Genomic DNA, 25,979 nt, shown 5'->3' with positions numbered 1-25,979 from the left:
GTGATAGTGTGGGCGTATTTCTGTTGGCATGATGGTGGAGGTTTTGTTTTCACCAGTTTATCACTGATCTTTGGTGTGGCAGACTTGTGTGGGTGTCTGAATTTTGGTGGATTCTGTGCAGTGGGTCATAATAGCTGTGGTGGAATTCCGCGGCGGCGGCGGTGTGTTGGCAGTCTTCTGCACGGCCGTAAGCTGCAGCCCAAAATAGTAGTATATATACACCAGTGAGATGGGCCTCCTCATACAACTTTGAGCCCAAGACCAATTTTCGATAGGACAATTTAAAAAAAAAAAAGCATTTTTAACAATTACTGAATACCTTAACAGTGCCTCTCCAAACTCCTTTAATATATTAACCTATCAATGCCTCCAGTCCTCATCGACAGGGGAATATCCGTCCTTCCTGGATGAACCACCCAAGTGGCAGCTGTTGACAATGATTGTAGCAAGCTCTAGCCCCTGCAAACTAATTACACAAATTTACAACTGCTTTGTAGATACTTGGCAGGTGTCACTTCGAAAAATAAGTGGGAGCAGAACCTGTTTGACATTGCACACATGGAATGGTTGTGCTACTGTTGGCAAGCAGCTGATGTTTCATATAATGGCACAGATTCACGATTTTGGAGCTGTAAGATGATGAATGCTGACTTTCTTCACATGGCACAGACATGCCTCTGATGTAGTGTTACTGACAGGAACTGCTGGATGAGCTAAAAACAAAATCAACCCCAAGCCCTACTCATGGTTATAATGGGGTATACCAAGGAAATTTCCAAACCCCTTCGTAAGTTTGTCAGTCTGGTCGTAATGCTGGGAAAGCTCAGATAAGCGAGGCATTGGAGAGATGCTTGAGGCCTGACAAATACAAAGTAGTTGAGAGACCTTGCAGGTTTCAGCAAAAATGCTGAGTTAAATAGCACCTAATTGCCACCCACATCTTGTCACAGAAATACATTGGAACCACTGCAAACGCATCTGCATAGCAAAAGCTGCACACCCTCTTGGCTTAAGCATCTGATACCTTAATTGGACATGCTTGTGACCCATGATTGATTGTGTTATGCAAGAAATATTGATTCTAGACCTTTCTGATGATGTATGTAACTCTGAAAGCTGCACCAATATCAATTACTGCATACTGTACTGTGTGCCACATAACATTCATCACTCTGTAACAATGCCTATCTATATGTGGAAACTCAAAATATAAGGGCCTGTTTCAAAAAGGTAATGTTCGACCAAAAGTCTAAGTTTAGACTAGAAGTCTAGGTTTACTCATAAAGTATAACTTTACATCTAAAAGCTAACTTTACACCTGAAGTCTAAGTTTAGACCAAAAGCCTACCTTAGACTAAAAGTATGACTTTACTACTTTTTGGTATTCACAAAGGTAAGTTACTTCTAGCAACTTTACTACTAGTAAATGTATTAGTAGTAACGTACCTTTGAGAATATCAAAGTTGGACCTTTGGTCTAAGTTAGACTTTTGGTCTAAACTTAAACTCAGGTCTAAACTTAGACATCAGGGGTAAAGTTGGAATTCAGATCTAAACTCAGACTTTTGGTCCAACTTGACCTTTGTGAATCGGGCCCTATGGTTTTAAAAATACAACAGTAGTAAATGTACTGCAGCTGAAGTATGTCCAGAACCCCACATGGTCAACCACTGGTACTGCAGCACTCTCACATGGAAAATAATAGATATACTAATGATAAATTTCCCTATACTTTACATTGGTAGATATTTGTTGTGAGTGTAAAGGTCTACTTCAAGCATGTGGAACATTTACAAATGGCCATGAAATCATTACTAATAGTAACCTTTTGGTCATTTATGACGTTTACTGACTCCACCCCCTGATTCAGGGGCTGGGGACATGTAAGTGTACACTTTTGAGTAACTTTATATTTGTAAATGTTGAATTACCACAAATAGTAAAGTGAATTAAAAGTGTAAGATTAAAGTTACTCTTGGAGATTTTCTCATTTATAAATGTATATTTGTAAATAGCTCCCACAATGTTTAGTCACCTCTGGGAGATGGACAGAAGCAACCACTGTTTTATCATTTAAAATGTCAATTGATTGTTGCATATTTTATTCTAAGGGTAGATTTTTGGGCAAGGTGCCAGATTGCCTTGTTAAAATGAAAAAAATATCCTTGAATTTGGATGTTTTGAAATATTGTTTCTGATTGTATGGTTTCGTAATTTATGGATAAAAATTAATATCTAGTTCTTTGCCTGTTGGGGAATAATCCGATATTTAATCAAATTTTGCTATTTGGGTAATGACCATGTACTCTGTATATCTTTTTAAAATAGAAGGTATATCTTAAATGTGCTATGTATAACCAAATGTTTGATTGTACCTGGGTGAGGAGATTATTTTCTGTGGCAATAATAATGATTATCTTGTATGTACGGATAACATGAGATCCTCTATTGTTTATTTCAGTTTCTGAATCTCATAACCCACTACTATGGCATAGCAACAGCTGATAACAAAACTAGTTACCCACTGTTCTGATTTATTAAAGAACCTTCTAGGCCAGGCTGACAGGCCGCCCTGAGAGCATGTCAGCACAGCTCCGCTGTTCTCTTTTCACTAAAAGCAGAAAGCACAGCTTAAGGAGGGGGTAGAAAGGCATGTAAGGTGGTGTTGGTTGGTCAAGGATGGCAGGTATATTTTTTTAATCTTTGGGACGGGGATACATCATAGAGGCCATGTTATGTATGGCTCCCCTATTACTCCTCTGCCACTGCGTAGCAGTTGAAAGCAGGAGCAGATGATTATGGCAACCTGACATAACAAAACCTGTTACCCACTGTTGCTATGTCATAAAGGATTTCCAGGCTGCTCTCACAGGCCTCTCAGAGCCTGTCAGTGCAGTGATGGAAAGCATAGAGCACAGCTTCTGGAGGTGAGGGAAGGGAAGGCAGAGAGAGTGGTGGGGTGAGTAGCAGGGGGCCATCTTTGTTTTACATTTTGGATCGGGGAGAATCCATATCATGTATGGTACAAAGTCTTCGTTCTTCCAAGTACGTTTATTGAAAAGTGAGGACGATACAGATAACAGGTCTTACTCGCCGGGCTCCCGCCAACTGTCTTGTCGTACTCTCCACATTCTCATTGCATAATCTGTTGAGTCTGATGCCTGCTGGTACGACAACAAGCACGAGACTCGACAGCACAAGCCCGAAGACATAAGGCGAGACCCATTATATGGCTTCTCCATTACTCTTCTGTTGATGTGTAGCAGGGGAAGCTGATCTTGGGGCCATGTATAGCATAAAATCATAAATGGGTAAACAATGAATTACAGGGATAACATTCACCATGGGGTCTGAGTGACATCATAGTCAACTGGAATTTTGCTTTTGTTGTCTATTTGATGTCATCCAGACCCCATTGGTGAAAAAAAAGTCCTGTAATTCACTGTTACTCATCTATATTTCTATATTTCCTTACTTAGATTATCTTATTATAGGAACTCTTTTTTAGTGTGGGTGCGATTGTGGGGTTTTAATGACTGCATGTGCTTTTGCTGCAGTTGTTGTCTGCCGCTCTACTCTTCTTTGTTTTGCTATTGCTTGTTTGCTTGTGGTTTACTTATCATTTGAGGACGTACTATGGGGGCTCATTCTTTAGCACTGTTTTTACTTGGCGCTGATGAGCTTATTAGGACCTCATTAAGGTCTTGCATAAATAGCATACCTTATATTTCATTTATTGCTAAATAATGAAATGTAGCAGTATTGCTTTTTACAGTGGTGGTTGTTTGTTCTGTGAGGCACAATGACAGTCTTCTCTCTCAGCTTGTAGGTTCACAAAAGCATTGCTTGTTTGGTGTCAATTTCATTTATGAACTCTGTAATTTGAACCGCTTTTCTATGCGTTAACTGTTGCATTTTGAATTTGCCTTGTTTTAAGTTTTATTTGTGACTTTTTGGGTGGATATTTCTTATTTGGTAAACACAGTTTATGATAGCAATACATCATGAAGGTTTATTTTTACTGTTGTTATTTTCACATAAAATCTAGAATTATTAATTCAGATTTTTAGTTACATATTAATATGATTGTGTGATATTTTTGTTCGCAGAACTTTGGTTGTCAGTATTTTTTTATTAATCTGCATAAAAGTCAACATTTTTCTTTCTATATGTTTGCAGTTGATAGTAAGTTATTTCCGATTTTGTGAAAAATATTTTGTTTGATGTGGTCAATAGAATTGCATAGGATGCTTAACAACTCAATATTTATGTAGTCAATTCTATGAAAATGATATCTTTATTATGTAACATATTAGTGGTCATTTTTGTGCTGTACAACCCTTGGGAAGGACACCAAAAAATCATTCTATTAAATCGCCTCTCCTTCTTTCAGGACGGAACTTGCAAGGATATCTCTCTTTGTAGCCACATATCAGCTTGGGTGTTTATTTAAAGAGGATCAAAAAGTGGAAAGTTTGCTTTTGTCAGCTTATTTACATGAGACTCAGAAACCATGACAATCAAGCAAACGTTAGTTTGCCCATATATCACCATAGGTCTCTATCATAAAAAAGATGAGTATACCGAAAGTGGTAATGTAGATCTCAAAAGCAATTAATGTCTATTGACGCACCATTCTCATCATTGATGACTACTGAAACCATGAACAATTTCTCTTTCCATAGCTGCTTGTTTCAATAACTATTAACTGCAAGGACATCTGAAAATTGAAAATTATGCTGCAACATCCAACTGTAACAACTGTCAATAAGGGTTTATAATGGGCATGACTGTCACTGCTGCATCCTTTATTCTCAGTGTATCATTATTAATGTTTATGGTCATGAGCAGTATATCATACCTCTGGGCATGTCCTGGGTCTAGAGTATGGCCTTTGTCCATGCTCTTAAATCATGTCCTCCTGTGGCTGGTGGATGCAGGCTGTAGCTTTTAGCCATTACGATTTGTCTTTGAGCACATGGAGTAGTGTTTGGCCCCACTTATAGAGCACACTGGGCATAATCTTTGACAGGTCCCAGCATGCTCTAGGTCAGTGATACTCAAAGTACGGCCCGGGGGCCGCATGCGGCCCTCGTGACCTTTACATGCGGCCCCCTGGTCAGGAGCACTGGGCTGCTGCTTTCTTATCTCAGCACTTACACTGAGAAGGAAGTTAACTAAAAAGACCAGCCTTTATTTAAAGGTTAATTGAAGTTAAAAAAGGAAGCAACTAATGAACCAGCTAACTTTAAAAATAAATGTTTTTCTAAAGGCATCCTGCAGCAAAAATGTAATAAGGTAAGTAAAATTCCAGAGAGTATTTCATTAACGTGTAGAACTGTGTCACCTTAGTACATCACATTATTATTATATTATATCAGTGCATCCTATGTACAGCCACCCTGCTGGCATCCATGCGGCCCTCGGTCACATCACAGACAATACCTTTTGGCCCCTGGAATAATGTTTGTGAGTACCCATGCTCTAAGTTAAAGATTGGCCTTTGGCCATGCGTTTTTACATTGGTGTTCTGCATGCACAGACTGTGTGCACATTGCCCTGACCTTAAAGCCTGCATAGCTCACTACTTAGCCTTGGCAAGTGGGTCGACACTTGCCTGAGAGTCACTATTGGGTAGAAGGTTTTTTTTAATTTTTAAAAGTGGTTTATCAATAGGGAATCCTAAGTTGGGAAGCAGTAAACATGGCCATAACCCAGTACTTCTGCACACAAAGACATTCATCGATTAGCATTCAGACATGACGTGCAGACTCATGGAAAATGGCATGGCTTTTGGCCACGGTGATTCCCACTGTACACACGGACCACAAATGTTAGGCATTATAATACCCACAAGCCTAAAACACCGGGTTATGGATGCATTGCATAGCCAAATAGTAGCACCGTACCTGAAATTAAATATCTTCTTCAGTAAAGCAAAAACTAGATCAAAGGATTTAAAATTCTTACACACCTCCTAAATGTTAAATAATTGAAGAAAGATATTTATAACCTTTTAGCAGATAATAATGCCCTTATCTCAATAAAAAAATACAATGAAAAACATGAAATTACATGTGACTTAAGATAGTACCAGGGCATCCAATAAACATCTACTTTTTCAGAACCAAGATGCAGGAGAAGAAAAGAAGATCCTGGTGAGCATACAGGTCAGGAGAGATGACAAATTAGAGACAGATGTGACACTGGCAGCTGGAAAGAACCAAGTGCACAGTTCAGCAATTAAAAAAACTAACCCAGCACCAGAAAGAAGCATTGTTTAAAGAGCTGTCATTAATGCTGACCTCGCCTGCCAACTTGTCTAACCTGAAGACAGAGATATCTGCACAACAGTTATTAATACAAAATTTAGTGAAAAGTGTATGCTCAAAATCAGAAATAAAAAATCAAGATGGAGGCTACGGAGCTATTGAGCAAATACACATTTGCACCACCTATACGATGTTTCTTTGCAGAGGTTACCACATCCAAGAAATCTATTTTGAAAGAAATTGATACTTGCCAAACATTAACAAATCACTATTCCAGGCTCTTAAACACTTGAAACAAGATGACTGTAATTTGATCGAACCACCCTATAAAGAGGAAGCTGTGCTAATTCAAGGGCACAGGGCATACAATACTGAAATTATCTGCCAATTAGATTATACAGAATGCTACAGAAGAACATATCACAATCTAGCATCAAAATACTGGTACTACCATTGCATTCCTTTCATATTTTATATAGCAGGATAGACCCTTAGGTATCCCTTCGGCATACTGAGTTGAAATGCCCTTACACTGTTAATTTAATTGCAGCATTCTACACTGAGTAACAAGCTATAGGACTTGCTTCACCAACAGCATTTTGTGGTACATATATTACTGCCACACATAGTACTACTTACTATGACACTCAATTTAAAACTTTACAAGTGGAGCTCTTCATTTATGAAAGTCGGGTATGCAAATGTAAGTGGTTTTAGTCTGTTTCGCTTTTTTATTACAGTCCTTCTTTCTTATCTTTTTTTCTGCTCGTCTCTCTATATTTTGTCCTTGATATCCTCCGTGTATAATTTTCTCTAGGTATTGATTTTCGTGGATTTCCTCCATCGCCGTCAGGGCCACAGGAACAAAATTAGAACCGAAAAAGAAAAGGTAAGTGGACTCTATTTTCTCTTCTTTACTCTTTATTTATTTAAGGGGTGGGGAAGAAGGATTAAAGAGAAAGTACTAAAGGAAAAAGGAGAAACCCTGTGTGGAAGGAAAAAAAAAATTGCGATCACCTTCTTATGCCTGTGAGTATAGTATTTATGTCCAAATAATATTGTTTTAGTGAGGAGTTCTTTCTGTTTAAAATTAGTGACAAGGTGGAGTCCAGGAATACAGGTAACTTTTTTCTTTAATTCATTTCTGTTCGTTCCCTTCACTCACTCCCTCCTCTCCCCTCACTACCTCCACCAATATCCTTTAGGATTTTGTATGCAGGCACGTACCTGCATGAGCCATGTCCCTCCAGGGACGTTGCTGGTTCTTTCGCCTTCTCCCGCATCTGCTGTTCCTTCCCTTCTCTTGCTCGTCTCGTTGTTAATCTTGGTCGGCCCTTCACTGGCAAACTCGTCTCCTCCTATGCTGGATGATCTCCTTGGCGTTATCGTCCTCCGGTCATCCTCCTCCTCCTCCACGTCTTTTCTCTCTTGACCACCTTCCATCACGCTTGCTTCCCGGATATCCGGGTTCACCAGCAGAGCCCGGCCCTCTTTTTTTTTTTACAGTGCCCGGGGTACGGCAATATTGGCCCGCTTCGTAACCCTGTTACACGTGGTTAAGGCACAGAAGAAGGGAGTTGGATTCGGAGGACAATGTGATCAGGTAAGTGGCGCTGGGACTGGGGCTGTTTTTGGGGCGGGCGGGGTATTTTTAATTTTAGGGACGGATGTGGGTTGGGGTATTTTTAGTTTTTGGGGGTGGGGTGTCGGGGTATTTTTAGTCTTTGGGGTGGGGATTGGTTTAGGTTTAGGGGCGGGGACGGGGGGTCGGGATTTTTTAGTTTTAGGGGTGAGGTGGGGGTCGGGGTATTTTTAGTTTTAGGGGGTTGGGGTAGTTTAGGTTTTAGGGGTGGGGTGGGGGGGCTGGGTGGTTTTAGGGGCAGGGGTGGGGGTGTCACAGTCAATTTAGGGGCGGGGTGGGGGGTTAGGGTGGTTTAAGGTTTTAGGGAGGAGTGGGGTGTCCTAGTAATTTTAGGGGCTGGGGTGGGGGGTTGGGGTGGTTTTAGGTTTTAGGGGTGGGGGTTGGGGTGGTTTTAGAGGTGAGAGTGGAGGTGGGGTAGTTTAGGTTTTAGGGGCGGGGTGGGGGTTGCAGTAGTTTTAGGGGAGGCATGAGGAGTTGGGGTAGTTTGTGTCTTAGGGGCGGGGTGGGGGTTGGGCCGGTCATAGGTTTCAGGGACGGGGTGGGGGTCACAGTAATTTTAGGGGCGAGGAGGGGGGTTGGGGTTGTTTTAGGTTTTAGGGGTGGGGGTCGCAGTAATTTTGGGGGTGGGGGTTGGGGTGGGTTTAGGGGCGGGGTGGGGAGTCACGGTAATTTAGAGGCAGAGGTGGGGGTTTGGGGTGGTTTTAGGTTTTAGGGGCGGGGTGGGCTGTAGTTGTGTTCATTCAAACCCCCTATGGGGAAATGCATGGGGAAATCATTGATAATATCAGTGCAACATTTGCTGTAAAATTATTGATGAGAAAACTGTGCATGGTAGAGGTGTGAGTTATAGTTACCTTAGGGAATGAGTTTTAGTTACTTGAGATAACACTAACTATAACTACTGAATTTCCACTGAAAAACTAAGGCTACAGGGATGTTATAGTTAGGCTCACAATTTGGCAGCAGCCATTTAATGTAATGGGACACAGTACATGGGGCTGAAAATAATCAAAAAAGTGGTCTAAGAGGTCAGGATGGAGCTACCCTGACCACAGGGGAGGGATATAGGTGTGCTTGTAGGTCACGTTATGTTTTCTAAATGTAGAAACATGATTTCTTCCCCCATGCGTGCAATTCGTCACAACTGTCTGCTGGCCCCCCGTGTAACATTGTGATGAATTTGCAAATATTGGGAAAACATTTTTTTTTAAATACATTCACAGACTCAATCAGACACTAATGCATTCACTCATAGATGCACTCCAAGACTCATGCACCTACTCACACACCCACAGTGTTACCCATGCACCCACTCACACACCAAGTCAGAACCTCACGCATCCACTCACAGACCCTCTCAGAGACTTATGTGCACACTCACACACTCTTTTAGAGATGCACTCGTCCCCTCACAAACCTACTCAGTCTCACACACCCAGTCACAAACTCAATCAGAGACTCTCACACCCACTCACAGATCCACTCAGATATTCATGCATCCTCTCACAGACTAACTCAGAGACTCACCCCCCCACTGATAGACCCTCCCAAGACTCATGAACCCACACACAATGCCATTCAGAGACTCATGCAGCCAGTGAGAGACCCATTCAGAGACTCACACACCGACTCACAGACCCACTGAGACACTCGCCCACCCACTCACAGACCTACTCAGACATCCTGCGGGGGATTGGCTGCAGGGTGTCACTGGCAGCTAAAGACCGTGGTGTGAAGCTGGATGCCTTTAGGGGGTTGGCCCCTGCCACACACGGACAAAGGCCCTGTGCAGTGCGGGTTGGATGCATGCTGGGTGATTAACCCTGTGCCAACTCTCTGCTGCGTTAAAAAAAAAAATCACTGAAAGAAAATAAAGGTTACAGGGACATTTATAGTTAGGAATTAGCATTAAAAAAAAACTTACAAATTCACTGAAAAAAACAAAGGTTACAGGGACGTTATAGTTAGGCTCACATTTTAAACGTACAAAACTATAAAAAGTCACCTGTTTTAATTAGAGCTATTTCAAGTAGCTATAACTCATGACAACTCACTTATTCTTGGAATACAATGCAGCTGAGTTCAATATAAAAAAGATCTTGAATAGAAATTGCTATATTTTAAGAAGAGATGAATACTTGAGCGATATTGTGGACACTGGTCCCCAAATACCCTCCAAGAGAACTAGGTCATTAGGAGACATGTTACTTTGCAGTTTTTTTGATCCAGGAAAAGAAAGAGGAAGAGAAAATTGACTGATGAGCAATAATAATCATTTCATCAAGTGTGATACCTGTAAATCCTGTAGATATGGTTCAAATCTTAAAAATCTTAAGGGCCACAGCATAAGGATACAAGATACCATAACCTGCAACACAGATCATGTGATTTATGTATTACATTGTGGGTGCAATAAACTATATATAGACAGAACCATAAAAAAACTGAAAATAAGAACCTTACAACACATACAAGCCCTCAAGAATGGTAATCAGTGTTATCCGATGGCTAATCACTTTGAACAGTGCCACGCCTAGTCCCTAATGAGTTCTCAATACTATGGGTGAAACATGTGAAACCTCACCTTCTTGTGGGGGGAACAGAAAAAAGGAACTTGAAAGGAGAAATCCCTATTAACTATAATGCTAAGGACAGAGGCACTGTGGGGACATAATACTGATGCTGAATTGCATGCTCATCTGTAGATTTGGGAAATGTTCTGTACCAATTCCATAATCTTACTATGAGATACTATTGCTCGCATAATTCTTGTTTTGTAATATACGTCTCCGATAATGACTGTACATCCCACAGCATGTTCACTCCTTAAGAATTAGTGTTTTGATGTATGAACTTAGGTTGTATCATTATTATACGAATGAGATCTATGCAAGATATTGAATGAGGGGTGGAGTGCAGTGATGCTTGCAGTATTATTAATGGGACAATATGCTCAACATCTAGGCCCCATTTTGCAGTTCAGGTCACATAGCCATTGAAATTCAGGAAATCGTCCTACTTGTGGATGTTCTTTCTTAATTTGGGACCTTCATGTAATACCCCAGTGATTTATATAATACTTATCCAAAATTAGGGCCTGATTACAACTTTGGAGGAGGGTGTTAATCCGTCCCAAATGTGACGGATACACCACCAGCCGTATTACGAGTCCATTATATCCTATGGAACTCGTAATACGGCTGGTGATATGTCCGTCACATTTGGGACGGATTAACACATAAAGATGTAATCAGGCCCTTAGTTTTGTGACTTGTCCAAAAGGGGTATCAGATTGATTGTAAGTGATTTGACGTGTATATAACATTCTGCGAATAGTATAATTGGAGAGGGCTGGTCATCTATATGGGAATTTGAATAAGAACATCATAATGCTTTACAGAATCATGCTGATTTATTTTAACATCATGATGCTTGTAAATATATGTATTGTTGAATTAAGGAGTGCTGCCAGCACTTCACCAGGAAAGTTTTGGCAGCCATCTTGGGACTTGGCTTCAGCCGAGTCCCAGAAACAAAGGTGAAAAGTAAGAAAAGGGGCCAGGGTACGGACACCCTGACCCCTTAGCTCTGGTGTAAAAAACAAACAAACGTGGTCTCAGTGCTTTTTTTACTAAAGCCCCAAGGTGGGGCAGGTCACAGGGCATGTAAAAATAAAGAAGGAGGCACCAAGGTCTATTTATGCCCTGCGGACCACACCCTCGCCAGGACTTTAGCTTGCTGCGCCCCGGGTACCACCACCTCCGCAGAGCAAAATGGTTTCATTATAATAAGGGGTCATGCGGCCCCCTGTGCCCCACGGACCGCCACCTCCCCATGGCAAATATTGAATTACATATGGTGAATGTGTACCCCCCCACATCCCCAGGGACCGCCACCTCCCCAGGGTAAACATTTAACTACATGCAGGGGCGCCCAGTCCCCTCAGCAGCCCTGTGGGACTGTCACCTCCCTGGTGCAAATATTGGATTACATGCGGGCGTTTGCCCCCGTGTTCCCAGGGACCACCACCTCCCCGGGGTTAAAATAAAAGAATGAAGGAGGTCCATTGTGTACCCCTACCCCCAGGGACCACCACCTCTGCAGGGCTGCTTAATTAAATAGAGTGGGCCGCACCCCCTTGCCCACCCCGCAGCCCTGGGGACCACCACCTCCCTGGGGCTAAAATAAAAGAATGAAGAGGGTCCATTATAATGTTTTGCCCCTCATAGAGCCATGGTGACTACCATGGACATAGCTGTTTGCTCTGACTTGGCTGGAGCTTTAATAACTTTTGCCAAGTCAGACCGGGGCCGACCTCGGCCGTAGGCCCCCACCCCAAAAATGCTTAAAAAATGTAGACAGCTGTGTCCCGGAGCATGGGGCCCTAGAGTCGAATCTGTAGAATAAAGTACCTTTATAGATACTTGCCAGATTTCTTCTTTTACCATTTCTGGCAAGACCCGTGCACCACCAGAGTGCCACTTTTAGCAATAATCCGGTGGCACTGTGCCCTGCTCCATATCTACAAGGTGGCATAAAACCATTTTATGTGGCTTTGGGCGGCCTTGTAAATATGGGCCGCCCAATACAGTTTTCTGTGGCAAAGGAGTGTGCAGTGGGTGTTGCTGTAGGTGTACCCACACAACACCAGTTGCGTAAACCTTAGGCAGTGTTAAAAACTACTACCAACCCAGCGGTGGCAATAGATTGGTGCAGCAAGAAGAATTTATTTTTATTTCTCCTCGATTTTTGCTCTTTCTATGTGTGCCGCAATGTGCAGCACACATAGAAGATGCAAATCAACATTAATATTATTTATTTGTCCCTTCCTGTACATAAACAATAACCCCCACAATGCATGCATTCTTGCACCATGGTGCAAAGGTGGCTACATTGGTGCTAGGTAGGTGATTTAGCACTGGTCCAGGGAAAAACACAGGGATGGGCATATTCTTGTGAATACTGCGCATCCCTGCATTTTGGAATTGATGCAGTTTGGCACAAAAATATTGCTTGCGTCACCACACTGTGTCATTTCCTACTAATTGAGGCCCTCGGTGTGAATCTGCCAGATATTTTTCGTCCATCTTTATGAACTCCTGTTACCACTAGGCAACCTCTTTACATAATATGAACTTATTCAATAATATGTCATCATATATCCCATCCTCCTTCTCACTCCTTTGCTAAGTCACCCACCATGAGTTCAACTGGAGATATATAAATCTTGAAAACCTCACGGCTTTTGCTTCTAGTATTTTGTCCCAATTGATCAGCCTGTCTCCCTTCCTCAAGACCCCCCAGCTATCAAACCCTGTTTCCCTAAGCAGATAGCTAAGCTTGTCTACTAGGCAGGCCGGGGTTTCTGGAAAGTCCCATATTGATGCTGGTAGAGCATAGTAGGGAATGCTGAGGAGCTTTATCACGTTGCACCATAATTTAAGGCAGAAAGCTGGACCTTGAAGCTCAAGTGTTTGAAGAATTTGGGGGTCCCAAATTGTGTAGGATTTTTTCCTTGTCTAAAAGTCCCAGTATCGAAAAGTACACTTGGGCAATGTATGACTCATCTGGTTTCACTACCAGCATCCTGCAGTTCTTAATTTTGAAAGCTTGACAATACGTCTGAAAATATGGTAGAGGGAAACCCCCCCTTATCCGATCTCTTACTGAGCTTCTTCCAAGACAGACTGATGCCCCTCGATGCCTATAGGAAGCCGCTAAGTCTCCCTTGATTCTTTCTAATTGGATCTTTCAGAAACAACAAGGGAATGATGTTAAAAAGAAAGGTAAGCTTAGGGAGGATCATCATCTTAACCAAGTGTGTTCTTCCATAGCTGGTTCATGGAGTCACCCACCTCTTTAGCTGAATCTCAATATCCCCACAAACATTGTTCAGGTTAGAGCTTAGAGGGGTGTCCAAGCTATGCATTACCAAAATACAAGTATCTAATTAGGTCCTTGTCCCTCTGAGTCACTATACTGCCCTCCATGTTTTCCCACGACATGATCTCTGATTTATCTTTATTTAGGTAGCCTGAGATTTTCACAAACATTTCAGCATGGGCTTTTAATTTGGGGATGGAATGTTCAGGATTAGCCATATACAAGATGATGTCATCTGTGTAAAGTGAAATCTTCATGTCTAAACCCCGTGCAACAAATGGTAAGATGGAGCAGTCTTGACAGATTCTTTGGGCACAGGGTTTAATGAATAGGTCGAATAGTAGCAGGGATAAAGGGAATCCCTGTCTGCTACCCATTGTAAAAGAAAAGGGCCTTATTAAATGCCCAATAATTAAAATACTGGCTACAGGGGAACTATATAAGTGTTGCATTACATTAATTAGCCTGCTGCTAAGGCCAACACTTCGCAAAGGTACACCCAGCTCACTCCATTAAAGGCTTTTGCAGCATCCAGAGTGGCTATCGTCAAATGATTCCTAGTTGCTACTGCTGGATTAATTGCACTGATCGGTGGGTGTGTCAACTCATAAAGCTGCCTACCCAGAAAAAAAGCCTTTTTTATCTAGGTGGAGCACAGAACTCATGACCTTAGCTAGTCTATTTGCTATGATGCCTCTGAAGATCTTATAGTCACATTTGAGCAGGAAGATGGGTCTATACGAATCTGGATTAGATGGCTCTTTATTGGGTTTCACATTTATTACAATAGTCGCTATTACCACAATGGCGGGAAGTCCTCAACTCCTGAATAAATATGGCTAAATAGGACTTTCCGGAAAGGGACCAGATCAGACTTCAATCTTTTATACAGCTGTCCTGGGATCCCATCTGGACCAGCTGCCTTCCCATTTTTGAGCTGAGCCAACTGCTCTATTATCTCCCCTTCTGTAATTTCCCTCTACAAATCAGAGACTCTTTGAGCTCCAATTTTGGGGAGATTTAGATCACTCAGCCACCTTCGGAAATTCGGTGGATCAAGTTCTGTAACCTCACTATAGAGAGTGGTTAAATGACTGAACACGACCTCCTCTTTTAGTACATAAACCATCTTGCCACTTCCTGGATGGTTTAACCAGTCAATTTAGTTCTTAGTGCTTGTTTTGTTTTCCAGGAAAGCATTGACCCACTCTTTTCTTCAAATTCAAAATAATGTAGCTTACTAACCTTTTACCTTTTCTAAATTCTTTTATCCAGCCCAAGCCCATATCTGCCCTGCACCAATTCCAAGTCAGTTCATAAACACTGGATTTCCACATGGGCCTCTGATATAGCTATCTAAAACTTCTGTTCCTTCACAACTATATCACTCAAGAGCTTTACAGCTTTAGCCAGCCTTTTCATATTCCGATCATAAGTGAGCTTTGAGAGAATCCCTCTAATGAAGGCTTTATATGCATCCCATAATATATAACAATTAGCGGCACCAATGTTCAATTCAAAATATTATTTTTATAGCTAAATCGAGTAACATTCATCTCCTCCTGGACAAAAGTCCACCTGGTTCTCTCTGTAGCTATTGGTAGCTTCAGACATAGACTGATGGCAGAGTGGTCTGATAATATTGGCAGGATATTGGCGACATACTTTACTATTGTGGTCGTATATTTATTGATCAGAAAATAGTCAATACATGAGTGATGCCCATATTTCTTGCTAACGAAAGTAAAGCCTTTCTTCCTTACTGCCCTTACTCAATATATGTCAACAAGCCCTAAATTATGCATTATATTTACCAACTGCCTCCTTGATTTCGGGGTTGATGTATAACTACACTTAGAGGTTCCATTGAGCTCCTTATCCTTGATGATATTAAAGCCGCCCCCACCAAATAGGACCTGCAATATCTAAAGGATATGACTCTAATGGGGCCAGATATGACGGGGTCATCACAGTTGGACCATAATAACCTACACAGGTTCACTTTAGAGATGCATACTCCAAGGTGGCCCAAGGTGGCCCCCAAATATTTCCCTGAGATATTGGTTTTATAATCTAATAACCTGATCCCGAGTTGCCCTTAATATTCAATGCTAATCCTCTTTTGCCACCTAACTGGTCTGAACAAATGACTTCCTTGCCTCCTTCACACTTCCTAAAGCAGGCCCTACATTGGACACGCTCAGGTGTATCTCTGGTAAAATGTTGATTTGGGCCTTTACTTCCTGCAGGTACTTGGCTGCTAGTCTTTGTCTCTTCCTAGATCTCAGCCCATTTCTTACCCATCGTGTCTCTAGCCAGAAAAATCCTCCCCCCGCTCTTCCTGAAATAGAGCCATAACAGCTGAATGATATGCACAGGGCCAATGATACAAAACAAGAGTCTTCCTGCTCCTGCCCCATTAGTCTTTTGTGCTGACCTGTGTCCTGATTTCTTTTTTACTCCATATGCTCCCATCCTACCCATGCCTTGCTGGGCAATCATCCCTACCTCTCCACGACCCATCTTCGCCTTACCAGGATGTCCAGTCAAAGATTAAAAACTAGAAAAATGAAACAATAACTGGTACAGGTGTTTAAATAATGGGCAACGTCTGCTGTGCTCAAAACTAAACTAAGCTAGCTTCTTTTATTTTACTGGCTAGTTCATCTGTATCTTTGGCACCTCTCAAATTATACATTTCATGTCTCCACATTACCTTTAACAGGGCAGGGAACTTAAGCTGTGCCTTTTCTCCTAGATTCAAAACCTCATCAATTCTGCTCCCTAGCTCCCATTGTCTTTGGACGCAGTTTTTTCCCAATGTCCGAGTGTATTAGGTTGGTGAAACTGGACCTTCCTTTAAGGCCGTAGCCAAAATAATTAATTAGTGGAACAAGTTAAAAAAATTACTAAGATGTTCGTTTCTTTTTTCTAGAGCATTCACTGCACCTAAATGGGCCCTTTGCATATCTCTATAAAGATTGAGATCATACGTCTTCAAGGAGGCCCTTCTTCAGCACTTTAACTTTCCAATTGCTGACCTCATACTCTTCAGGAACATCTAAAATTCTTTAATTATTCCTCCTGATGTGTATTTCCAGTCTTTCCAGATCTTCCATTAACTGACTGTTCGAAATCTTTATGGACTCAATCTGCAGCACATTTTCTGAAAGGCCTGAATTCACCCTTCCCATATTTTCCTCTAATAACCTGGTTCTTTCAGGCAAATCATCAGGTTTAGCATCCAATACCTGGCACATCACTCAAATGTTTTCCTGGTTCTGTTGGGATGACAGCTGCGACTTGTTGTAGGATAGGTATAGTCACCTACAGACATAAGTACTGTCATCCTCAAACTCTGAGGTCTCAAGTCTCAGCATTATATCCTTATTAAGCTTCAATATAATACTCCTTAGATCTGCTATATATGTAGCTTGAGAGGTTTGATGGTTACCCAGGACACAGCTGTCACCTGGTATTGATATCTGACTCAGCTCCCTGCTGTGAGAAATCCCCCCAGACATTTGCACGGCTGGGGGAGAGGTCATATCCTCAGGGGCTTTTAGGGTTCAGAGGGGTTTAAACTTGTTTCCTAGTGCAATAGGCAAAACTGTAGGTACGGAAGTGCCATCAACCCTTATAGACATCTTGGAGTGCCCTTCCTTACTTGTTTTGCAACTCTTCCTTGTTTGTATCCATAATCTTAAAGGAGCTCAGTTAGGTGACAGTGTCCTGCTTGATGGGATATCCCCCAATTTCTCTTTACTGTCCTTCATTGTAGTGATGGCACTTTTCTGGACTGTTCTCACTGACTGTACCCTCTTTGATTAAATACTCTCTGCTTCCACCCTACTCTGCGTCCCTTCCCCTGTGCTCTTGCCTAGAAGTTTTGATCGCAGACAGTATTTGTTGTAAACAAGGGCCTTCATGCCTGTGCTGGAGCTTCTTCTACTTTTTAAGGGGACTTGGGGAACAGTTCTATTGCTAGTAGCTCCTTGTTCTGAGCCCTCTAACCCAGGTTCAAGAGAAAAAAAAAACATTTCTGGAGAGTAGGCCTTGAGTGGTAATAGGTACCGGGATCAGAGATATCCTCCCCTCCTCCATCATCCAGTCCAAAAAAGTCGCCTGCATGGCCCTCCAGTCCCATGGAGCCATCTCTACCTGTTCCTCCTCCTGTGCTATCTACAGCTGTGCCACCAACTCTGATTATTTCATCCCCCATGACCCCCACTCATCACCTACTGGAAACTTAATGCACAATAAACACTGTGGATCTCAGCAAATGCATCTGTATCTTTATTTGTACATGCACAAGTGTTTGTTCAGCAAAATGTTATGTGGGTATGGACCCCTTAGACCAACAGACAGTATAATGGACAACAAAAGGAGGTATCCTCTGCAGGAGGCACATTACAACAGACATGTCTCAGGGCAGATGTAACACACCAGAGTATATCCACTTATCCAACCTGCAGAAAGACCATGACAGAGACTTCCATCAAGATACTAAGTGCACTAGTATAGTATTGACTCTGCTGGTGGTTCCCAGAAGCAGACCTCTGCCACTGCCAAGCATCTACGCCTCAGCACTTCCACTGCACAGTCCCAGCGGGAGTCCGGAGAGTCGCACCCTTGCTTGTTTAGCTTCAGGTCCCTGCCCAGAGGAGTGAAAAAATCTTCTCTTCTTCTCATGAGATGCCCAATGGCTAAGAGTTACAAGCTCACACCACCATAATCTAAGTCTCTTCCCTTATGTGGTCCGTCATTGGGTCAGCCTGCTGTCATATTCCCCCTCTCTAGATGGCTTCTTTGAAACTGTAAAAATAACCTTAATTTAAAAATAAAATACAATTATACTTGCCATGTTTTTAAAGTAACACATATTAAATAAAAATGAAAAAAGTTACTGTAGCTTGGATTTTTTAAAGTTATTCTTTAGGAAATATTAAACATTAAATGAATGTATTTAAATTAATTATTAAATACACATTTTATTTAATGAGGCTGTGTGCTGTAATATTTTGCTTTATAAGTTCTATGCTAGTAATACACATTTAAAATGATTTCACCTTAATGTTTTGTAATAACTTTTGAGATCCCTAATAGTAGAAATAGAGCTCTCTATGTGCAAACACTTTTTGCTTTAATTCAGTTTCCTAGTTCACAAATTATGCAGGTATAGCGGCCTCGCCCATGGTACTGATATGCCACTGCATTTGTCCATGCCGAGTGAGTTCTTTGTTGTGGGTGTGGCATTTCACCACGCCCGTCACCCAATTCACCTGTTACACAGCAAGGATTTTTGGCAAATTTTAATAGTGATGCAAGAACTGGGACAAAGTTTACAAACTCTTTCGGGAACACTACATCTTAAAATGGATGGATAAAGGATACTTCAGACCCCTTAGGTGAAGGGTGTATTCTCACCTCTCTCTCATAAAACCAAGCATTTTTTTTACAATAGGGTTTGTAATCCAGAATAGCAAGTTCACAGACCTGTAATTAAAACCAGAGACTAATTAGGATTTGTCTTCAGTGGTTGAGGAAGGAGTAAAAACGTGTGCATTTGGGTTTGTAAACACAAAACTTGCCTCATAGATTTGTTTTTTTTCAGGGAATATGTGCATTTTCTTCCCTGTGTTGTATGTCCTCTGTGCTGTAAATGGTATAATGAATTAGAGGGCTGTTTTAGAAATCGTACCTGTTTTTTGTGAAGATAAGTTTGCTTGTTATCAATTTTTACATCATATATTTAAGTGAGTTTTGTTGATATGTAAAACAATCAAATGCTTTTTGAAAATTATGATATAATCATTTGCTATAATAAAAATGCTATAAAAACATTTTATTTGATGTATGTCAGAATTTGGTCTTTTACTGAACTGTCAGCTGTAAAGCATGCACAAGTGAAGGTTTTTGCATTTACACTCTGCAATGTTCAGTTTACAATAAAGTAATGATTGTAATGAGAATGTCCAGTTTTTTACTTTTAAATATAGAACCATGATTACACAAAAATCAACGGTGAAAGCAGGAGAGCCATTTTGAGGTTTTCAATATTTCAATGCATTGTCTAACAAAGAGACTAATTAACTGGCGAACTAATGATGTAGGCCCCATTACATGAAATACTTTATTCAGGGGAACAATGTCCTTTCATGATCTGCTCAGACCATAACCACTGTACACATAATTTGAAGTAACAGATAGCTTCAAACATTACATTTAGATGTAGGAATGCTGTACTAGCGTCAGCCACTTGACGTCTTCATGGAGGGGCGTCAATAATAACTTTTCTGCGCTTCTGCTCACACGAATATACATCTTTAAAAATATCAATCAGGTTTTTCAAGGCTGCCATGCTCCTTTGAACATTTAGCTGTCCATGCTGAGAGTTTGAACAAAAAAAGTCCACTTTCCCTGTCAGTACATACTTTCAATAAGGCACAGCCACTTGTGGCTATTAGGTCGTCATGCAGGATGACACTGGTGAAGTGGTGATGTCAACCGTGATGTTATGTTTGTGTTAACAAGCAGTATGTTTGGGTGATGTTATGATTGCTCAACTATTACTTTTGAATTTGATTTATCCAGAGTTTTGAATCGTAGACAGAAAATAGACACGCCATAATCGTAATGTTTATATTTTATTACCATGGGGTAATTTGTGTGCCTTACATCGGAACATAGCATTTGGCTAACAAAGTTAGCAACGTTTTTTTCAGTCAATGTATTCAGCTATATGCTTATATACGTTGAACCCTGCCTTTGAAGTCTTCTCCTGTAGTCACAGTGCTCTGGCCTTTGGATGTGCCTAATGCGCTCAAGACAAAGGGCATGGTTCTACCCTAGCTTCCCCTGTCCGCATGGCTTTTGGCACTGTGCCAACTTCCTCGGGCAAACAACACATTGAACCCTTCCTTACAATAATTATAATATGTGCAAAATATGGTTTAGTAATGTAACATGTCTTGTGACAAGGTCTGAAGATGGTTCAGTGTTAATACTAATGCACGTCGGCCTTTGCACTCCAGAGACAAAAATGGCATCAATGTGTCATTCTTTATTATTAGACAGCTGATGTCAGCTCAGTAGTGCGGAGGAGCCACTTTCCTGGCCAGGTGTCTCACATAGGGAATACACCGAATCATTGGCTTTGGCTAGTGCTGAAAACTGCGGCCATCCTACTGAAGCTTGTTGGATTTGCCCCTTGCCCAAGCTAATCAGGTACGGCCTTGTTGCCTTGGTGATCTCCACAGCACTTAATCCCTTTTCTCCGAGATGAGTCTGACAGAAGAGCTTTCCTGGACCATGCAGGCAGAGCCACCTTGCATGATGCAGGCTAAAACATCTGTATTACCTCGAGGACAAAGTTAAACACACTGCCATTCTTCCTATTCTCAAATAATCTTCACTTGACCCTTCTACCTTCTACTATGTTCTCCATCGTTCTAAACCGCACTACTGTGCTGTCTGCGGTCAAACTTCTTTTAATCTTAAGTGGCTTCTTTCCACTTAAGTTTAGTTTAAAGTCTACATATTTTACTGAAAACATTTTTTTCTTGCATCATCCCTTCCATAATACCTTCCAACAATCAACATTTTTCAACATTTCAGTTGGTTTTAAAATGTTTAATTACGTTATTTACTGTTCTACTTTCTCTTCATTTTGGAGTGTCAGTTGTGTTTTCTTTTGGATTTCTTCCTATCTCTCTGGATTCCCATATAGAATATCTTGGTACAGCCGATCTTGAAATGATCACTTAATTTAAGTTACCCTTGTGTTTTGTCCTTTATCTTCTGTTTCTGTCTACACAATGCCTCTTACTTCCATAATTTGTTTTTCATAGTATTTCTTGTCACTTTTCAGCAGATGACTGTCAGATCACTGGGTTTATTTTATCATGCTGCAGTATGCATGTCTAATATAAATTTAGGGTTTACATTCCCTGTAATAACACACTTTGTCAAGCACAACATTTCCATAAACCATTGCTTTCTACTGCCTGTGTTCCTAAAAAATTAGCAGTAACTTAGAAATTGGTTGACTTCTCTCATTGCAAATTATTGATACCATCTGATACCGTGTTCTCCCTAAAGCAATGGATAGATTAACTGTCCTGATGAGAATTAGCTCTAAGTAATGGAATCATTACCTTTACATCTTATTTTCATTTCTACAATCATTAAGCATGAAGCTGTGATGCGTCAGTGCATGCCTCTTCTCTTTCCAAACACAGAGGAGAAGAGCATGGAACTAAGAAACTGTCTATGAAAAATACATAAAATGATACATAAACAGCACAAAAAAGCAATCAATAGAAAGCAAAGTAGTATATCTATGGGGCATGCTTGAAATGTTTTCCAATCAAAAATGTCTTCGGGTGGTCTTTGAATGACAAACATAAGCATACGGCACATATTCCCAAGTGAAGCCCTCTGTCTGATTGTAGGATGCAGAGCACCAGCAGAAATAATATTCCCACTTCAATGAATGGAATCAAAAACATCAGTCTTCAAACTACTTCAGCTAAAGGGATGTTATGGTTGTGAACGAAACGCTAAAATTCACTCACATTCGTTAGTTATAGTAAGCTGTGCAACTGTAACTACACTCACTCCACTGCTCGTGATCTCACCAATGACATCACTGATTACATCCCTGGTGACATGACATATTGCACAGACCACACATGTTATGACTTGCACCAGTGTGATGCTTGCGGGATGTTGAGTCAACTGTGAACCCAACATTAATCTGGAAGATTCTATGTTCCCTGTGTGACTGAGAGCTCGGTAGCTTCCTGGTGGGAACAGGAAGCCATAGGCTTCCTACCTTGATGCTAATGAGAGTCTTCGGGAAGACATTACAAAAAAACACACTTTGCTGTTATGCACAATCTTTGATCACTGTCCTGTCACAGAAACTTATGATAAATACTGATGTCCGATGCTCCTCCCATAGTCTTTCTTCTCCACAGCACTTAATCAAGGCAGTGGAACTGACAATAGGTATGAATAGGCTCTTGCTCCTGCTTTTCTGCTCTTTCAACCAGGAAGAAGACATATTATGAATCAAGATTCCTCACCCGAAAACTGATCTTGGGAAGGCTAAGTGAGAAAGTAGATGGGAAACAATGGGCCTCTTTATAACTTTGGCAGTCTTTTCGCAAGACTGCCATGGTGGCGGCCACCAAAAGACCGCCATGCTGGCGGTATTCCGACTGCCGGATTAAAAGTCACACGCTGAAGGCCGCCAAAAAACAGCCACTAATCCGAGACCGCCAGGACACTAGAGGGTGGGAAACAGGTGGTTTCCCCACCAGCATCGCCAGCCCGACAAACTACCACCTACCAGATTACGACCCACAAATCACCACAGATGTCCAAAACTCACCTCAGACAGAACACAACATCACATTGGACAGTTCGAATAACCCACACATGACACACATACACACACTAGACATACCTACTTGCTGCACTACATAACACTCCTCACCACAACACACAATCCTTTGTGACAAAATAAACATATAGAGACAGTGAGTACCCACAAACGTATTACTCAGCACTTATACACCATAGGCACGTATACACTTTACATTCAGCATACACCACACAACTGCACAAACAACACTATACACACATCACTACTGCACACAAACACCACAACCAACCAGCACACACAACTAAACAGCCCAACCCCACCAAGCACCCTACACTGCACCCTTACACACACAACACCCACCCCCAACACCCTCACAAAACAACTACTGTGTCCCATCAAAAGCACCCACATTTCACAGACAGTGAGTTGAGGGTCATGGTCGATGATATCGTCAGGGTAGAGCCACAACTGTATGGAGCACAGGTACAGCAAACATCCATTGCCAGGAAAATTGAGTTATGGCAGAGAATAGTCGACAGGGTCAACTCAGTGGGCAACCATCCATGTACAAGGGAGGACATCATGAAGAGGTAGAATGACCTATGGGGAAGGTCCGTTCCATGACATTGAGACACCAAATTGCTGTGCTGAATGTCAGGTGGTGAGCCCCCACCTCCTCCCCCAGAGTTCACATCACGGAGGAGAAGGCCAAACACAGACACAGCACTGTCACCAAACCTAAGGGCCACTTATCAAGATCAAAAACCCTGAAATTGACTCATCATGGTCAAGAAAGGAAGAAGGTATAATCCATGAACAACATGCACAGACAGAACATGCAATCTTGCATACACATATACCCTCCTCCCACTTGGACACCATGCTGCAAGGTACAGCCATACCCACTCACAACTAGCAAGCCTGAAGTGCCATCTGCTAACAGAGCATACCTGTCATGTGAACCATCACACAGGAACAAAACCTACCCACCGAGCTAAAGTTACCAAGCCTGACTGACAACAACCTCAATGGAGCATGGTACATATGCCACAATTTACTGTCCACAAACTGTGTTAGCAGTGCTGCACCTGTAATTGCCATTGCTGGGAATCACACCAAGCCACTGTATGCATCAGACAAAGACACAACCATTCACACACCACCAATTAACCCTCTCTCACTCCATCCACAGGTACCCCTGCCAGTGCCACTATGGAGAGGATACCAGAGACTGCCAGGCCTCCTCGGGATGAAGGCCCCAGTGAGGACAACGCCACCAGATGTCTGGACAGTGACGACCTACCTGGCCCATCTGGGACCCCTGGTCAGTCTACCACACCCTACCTCACCCTGCCCAAAGCAAACCCCCCCGTGGCACCAACATCACAGCCAACCCTTCGCCCCAAACCTGTGGCCCAAGGACTGTTCAAACTTTACTGAGTCGACCCCTCACACCTAAGACAATGAAGGTCCTGCTGACACTGGGATTTGGCAAAGGCACCTGGGGCAGGAAGCTTGGGAGGGACCCTGTGGGCCAGAGGAAGGGGCACCAAAGGCAGTCACCTGTCCAGGAAGCCATCTCCCAACTACTGGGAACATATCAACAATCCCAGGACAGGATAGTCTAGTTCATTAACATGTTGGAGGAAAACTAAAGGCTGCAGAGGGAATACCACCAGGAGGTCAAACAGCAGTGGCAGGCCCACAATGCCACCGTAGCCTCCATTGCTGGGGTGCTCAGGGATATTAACACCTCCCTGCGTGCTTCCTCTGCCCACCAGCAGGCTCTTCCACTAGCCACATCACATCTGAGCCCTCAACATCTGCTGCAGCTAGTGGAATGGAGGCCCTTCCAGTGGAACCATAGCCCTCAGACACCCTTCCCTCTGTAGCTGAAGGACTCCCCCCCCCCCCCAGAAACCGTGGTCATCCATCCAGACACTCGGCTGTAAAAGACGCCACAACAAAATCCGCTGCCAGGAAGTGACCCTCTGCTGATTTTTCTCCCTTGTTTGCCACTGAGACACCCTGTTGACTGTTCAATGACATTTCTCGACTTTCCCATGGCCCTTGGACATTCGACCTGTGCTACCTACAGCTGTGCCACCAACTCTGATTGTCTCATCCCCCATGATCCCCACTCATCACCTATTGGAAACTTAATGCACAATAAACACTGTGGATCTCAGCAAATGCATCTGTATCTTTATTTGTACATGCACAAGTGTTTGTTCAGCAAAATGTTATGTGGGTATGGACCCCTTATACCAACAGACAGTATAATGGACAACAGAAGGAGGCATCCTCTGCAGGAGGCACATTACAACAGACATGTCTCAGGGCAGATGTAACACACCAGAGTATATCCACTTATCCAACCTGCAGAAAGACCATGACAGAGACTTCCATCAAGATACTAGGCATGGTAGCACACAAAGCACATATGTAGTTCATAGTTGTCATGCTCAGTGTAGGTTGACAACTAGACAGGGCACAACAGATGGCACCTCTACATCACCTGTCTCAGGAAATACATCACAGAACACTGTAGCTACATCAGTCATGGGCAAAACTCTACTCCGTAAACAGTTACCAAAGGTTAATGCACATGAATACCTCAAGCAATAGGTAGGAGAGGCAAAGAATCACAGTACACAGTTACTCGCTGGAATGACATGAGAACAGGAGAATGAAGGGCACATAGCACAATACAGGCCTGTCCATAGGAGATGTGATATCTGCAAGCTACATAGAATACACATGTTAGAAATGGTACATTTTACCTCTGCACC

At 42.2% G+C, this 25,979-nt stretch overlaps 2 long non-coding RNA genes across 2 annotated transcripts in view; one reads left to right on the top strand and one right to left on the bottom strand.

Moving 5' to 3' along the window:
• Nucleotides 1–7,734, bottom strand: part of LOC138269135 (uncharacterized) — a 188,610-nt gene extending 180,876 nt beyond the window's left edge. The window contains exon 1 of the long non-coding RNA XR_011200239.1: nucleotides 7,499–7,734. This is a non-coding gene — a long non-coding RNA (uncharacterized lncRNA). The remainder of the gene's footprint in view (nucleotides 1–7,498) is intronic.
• A 43-nt stretch (nucleotides 7,735–7,777) lies between these two features.
• The window catches only part of LOC138259213 (uncharacterized), a 335,764-nt gene continuing 317,562 nt past the window's right edge, over nucleotides 7,778–25,979 (top strand). The window contains exon 1 of the long non-coding RNA XR_011198672.1: nucleotides 7,778–7,874. This is a non-coding gene — a long non-coding RNA (uncharacterized lncRNA). The remainder of the gene's footprint in view (nucleotides 7,875–25,979) is intronic.

Source organism: Pleurodeles waltl, chromosome 2_1 (genome assembly GCF_031143425.1).
Source record: "Pleurodeles waltl isolate 20211129_DDA chromosome 2_1, aPleWal1.hap1.20221129, whole genome shotgun sequence".
In the NCBI taxonomy this organism is placed as follows: Eukaryota; Metazoa; Chordata; class Amphibia; order Caudata; family Salamandridae; genus Pleurodeles; species Pleurodeles waltl.
The sequence above is the reverse complement of the archived record's forward strand: the minus strand, read 5'-3'. Positions and strand labels throughout refer to the sequence as shown.